Source organism: Octodon degus, unplaced genomic scaffold (assembly GCF_000260255.1).
Source record: "Octodon degus isolate 3935 unplaced genomic scaffold, OctDeg1.0 scaffold00051, whole genome shotgun sequence".
In the NCBI taxonomy this organism is placed as follows: domain Eukaryota; kingdom Metazoa; phylum Chordata; class Mammalia; order Rodentia; family Octodontidae; genus Octodon; species Octodon degus.
The window spans coordinates 13,873,528-13,877,788 of NW_004524627.1; the positions used below are offsets into that span (position 1 = coordinate 13,873,528).

The 4,261-nt window shown below is 39.4% G+C and overlaps 1 protein-coding gene across 1 annotated transcript in view; it reads left to right on the forward strand.

Annotated features, from left to right (window-relative positions):
• Fam124a (family with sequence similarity 124 member A) overlaps positions 1-4,261 on the forward strand; it is a 60,205-nt gene that overhangs the window by 31,759 nt on the left and 24,185 nt on the right. The window lies entirely within an intron of this gene.

The window sequence follows — 4,261 nt, forward strand, 5'->3', positions numbered from 1 at the left end:
AGGGAGGGAGGGAGGGAGGGAGGGAAGGAGGAAGGAAGGAAGGAAGGAAGGAAGGAAGGAAGGAAGGAAGGAAGGAAGGAAGGAATCAGTTCTGCTGGAAATCCTCCCAACTATTCCTGAGCAGCGCTATGAGAAAGAGGTCAGTGGCCCTGTCCATCCCAAACCAGGTCAAGCTCTGCCCATATTCCATCCAAACAAGAGCACACAGATAGGCTTCTCCCAGCAGTACTCTAGAGTCTGTTGTCATGGCACCCATGCCTTAGCAAACATGTGCTTGATTCCTCTAGTCACCAAATCTGTCCCCCTGACCACCCATAACTCCTGGAGATGTCATCCAAGCTCCTAACCTGGGGAACTTGTTATAAAAGATTCAGATTAATGCTCCTTCACTCTTGTGGAGCTTTTGATCTATGTACTTTTCAGTTCTACAAAAGTACTTTGGGAAAACCCAAGATTAAAAATTGTAAAGTTTATTGACATTCCATAGAGAAGACATCTATCCCCTTCCCTGCTTTTTGTCCTTTCCCTATCTACCTCCCTGCTGGCAGAGGATATTAAAATTCTGTGGTCCCTTGGAAAGTGACACTCCTATAAAGATTTGAAAGAGAAAGAGCTTCTGGATTCACCCAGCTAACAAGGATGAGTGAATGCATCTTACATGCAAAAGACTGACCCAGTCTTCAAGTGCTGGCCTTCCACCGCTAATACCTTGGCATTATCCACCCCTTGCTTCTCTGATCTATTCCTGAGATAGCCTGGACTCATTAGAAATAGCATTATACTCTAGAATTTAAAATTCACCATGGAGATTAAAGTATATCTTATGCCTGACCTTGCTGGATAATGCTTTCGGGCCCAGGCATTTGCTAATGAACAGGTAAGTTAGTTCCAGGTATGTAGGGCTTTGTTACTCTGAAAAGCTTCAGGCTCTAGCATCCTCTCCTTTATGTTTAGCTACCTGAAAAGAGAAACCTGATAGTCAGCTGTGCAGCTCTGCCTCAAGAGACGCTGACTGTGGCTACAGGAATCACAAGTCAAGTTGCAGTTTGTGTTGGTTTTGGCTCTAAATTCCACAATTTTAATCCCTATATCATGAGATGAAACTAGAGTCTGGCAGATATCTGATAACTGGTCCAAACCAAAGCCAGGGACATGACTCCAGTCAGAAGGGGCACCAAGAGACACCCATTCATGGGAACTAGATCACTTTCAGACTTCCTTTTGAAGAAACAAAATAATGTTGCTTTATTGTTCAGTAAAGAGTGCTAGCATTTACTCTATAATCCTCTGAAATGTGAGAACATTTTTCTTCTTCATCTGGTGACTGCCAATTCTTCATGCAAAGTAACAGTTGCACCAAGTAAAAGTTAATGAAATACAAAAAAAATATATTGATACTAAAAGATCAAAATGAATATGATGATGTCTGAAGTGACTTCTTTCTCTTCTGAGTAATGAGAAGACTTTTTATCTTAATCCTTCTAATAGCATAAATGAAAAAAAAAAACGAAGGATGAAAGTTTGGCCTGAGCTCTGATCAAAGGAAGTATTTAAAGAATATTTCAAACACCTACACACTTAAATGATTATAAACATTTATATACAGGTACAGGCTTCTGAAGCTAGGGAGATCCCCAAGAGAGAAAAAAGATTTGTATCTGGGGACTCGGGGCTGGAGACCTTTGTTGAGTAATAGTATGTTCTGTTAACTAGAAAGTAGCCTCCTTATGCCTCTTGATAGTGACCATTTGAAAAGGTCCCTGTTCATCCTCACTGGTGCAGAGAGCGGCCTATGCTTTACTATGAGACAGTCACTTGTCTGTCTGTCTCTTTATTTTTCAAAGTAAAAATTTGTATTTCAGTTTTTAGCAAAATGAAGATATTCAGGTCGAGGGGGAAGGCTGTTGCAAAGAACACCTTTGTATATACATTTTCTTTAGCAGTGTAATACCTCTTCCCTAAGGCTATTCTCAATTATAACTGCTAAGATCGTTTCGTATTAAAGTGAATGCAGTTATACGTAGAACTAACTCTTGGATCATTTTTAGTTACCTGGCTAAGATAGAGACTGCATTTTCCTTTGACTTCATATTCTGTGTATCAGAGACATCCCCCTCCCTTTTTAATTCCTCTGGAAGAGAAAAACTGAGATTTTTTTTTTTTTTCTGAAAGCCATTCAGCCACTTCAAAGAATTAGGAGACATGACGCAAATCCACGCAGTTAGGAAGGAAAAGGGTAAAATTACAACAAAGCCTGTAGAAATTCAGAAGATCACCTATACCGACTTTAGAAACTTGCATTCTAATAAGATAGAAAATGCAGAAGAAATGGACAGATTCCTACATACATATGACTTACCAAAACTGAATAAAAAAAGATATAAAAATCCTGAATAAATGAATATCAATCAATGAAATCCAATATGTAATCAAAAACCTACCCAGCCCTAACAGATTAACTGCTGAATTCTACAAGAAATTTAGAGGAGACCTAACACCACTGCTTCTCAAACTCTTTAATGAAACTGAAAGGGAAGAAGTACTCCTAAATTCATTCCAGGAAGCATTACCCTGATAGCAAAACCACACAAGGGCCCAACTAAGAAAGATAATTATAAGCCAGTCTCCCTAATAAACATATATGCAAAAAATCCTCAGCAGAATGCAGCATATCATAATGAAGAGTATACACCATGATCAGGTGGGATTCATCCCAGAGATGCAGAGGTGGTTCAACATGCATAAATCAATAAATATAATAAATCATATGAACAGAGACAAGGACAAAAGGTCATATAATCATCTCAATGGATGCAGAAAAAGTTTTTTTAATGTATTTAGTGCAGGGCCTCACTACACAACTCAGACTTGTAGTGATCCTCCTGTTTTCAGCCCCCCAAGCGCTGGGATCACAGACATGTGCCACCACACCCAGTCTCAATCAATGGCTCAGTGTGCCCTGGGGGCAGGGCCGGCCAGGCATGCTGGGCATCAAACCATGAACCCAGGTCCCTGCATCTGCCTAAGCAGGCATTTCAATCTGCTGAGCTATCTTGCCAGCCCTCAGAAAAAGCTTTTGACAAAGTTCAATACCTATTCTTGATAAAAACCCTACAGAAAATTGGAATAGATGGTCTTTATCTCAATCTGATAAAAGGTATCTGTGACAAACCAACAGCCAACATCATACTAAATGGACAAAAACCAAAAGCTTTCACTCATTTTGTAACAAGACAAGAACATCCACTGTCTCCACCCTTATTCAACATAGTCCTGGAAATTTTAGACAGAACAATTGGACAAGAGAAAAAAAAAGATAAAAGGAATAATGATAGGAAAGGAAAAAGTTAAATTATCACTATTTGAGATGACATGGTACTTTACATAGAAGACCCCAAAAACTCCACTAAAAAACTGCTAGATTTAATAAGCAGATTTAGCAGCATAGCTGTATACAAAGTAAGCACTCAAAAATCAATAGCCTTCCTGTACATGAATAAAAACTCACTGAGAGAGTAATCAAGGAAACAACACTTTTCACAGTACTATCCAAAATAAAGAAAGAAACACCTAGGAATCAACCTAACAAAAGCTGTAAAAGACCTCTACATTGAAAACAACAGTACTCCAAAAAAGGAGATTGAAGCAGTTAGCAGAAAACAGAAAGCTATCCCTTGCACTTGGGTAGGAAGAACCAATATAGTAAAAACCACCATACTTTCAAAACTGTTACACAGATTAAATGCAGTTCCTATCAAAATTCCAACAGCATCTTTCACAGAATAGAGATTCTGTGTATTTACAAATGAATTAAAATTCATTTGTGACCAGAAGATATCTAGAATTGCAAAGGCAATTCTGGGCAACAAAGGCAAGGTGGGGGACATCATGATACCTGAATTGAAATTATACTGTAAAACTACTGTGATAAAAACAGCATGGTGGGCCACCAAGATAACTCAGCAGATTAAAGTACCTGCTTAGGCAAGTTTAGGCAAGTGCAGAGATCATGATTCAATCACCAGCATGCCATGCCATGCCAGCCCCACCCCCAGGGTAGGCTGAGCCAGCCATTCCAGGCATAGTGGCGCACGCCTGTAATTCCAGCACTGGGGAGGCTGCAAGTAAGAATATTACCATGAGTCCTAGCTGCATAGTGAGACCCCACAATAACCAAATACATTAAACTAAACTAAACAAAACTAAAAAATAGCACAGAACTGAAAAAGGAAGGAAGGACGGAAGGAAGGAAGGAAGAAAG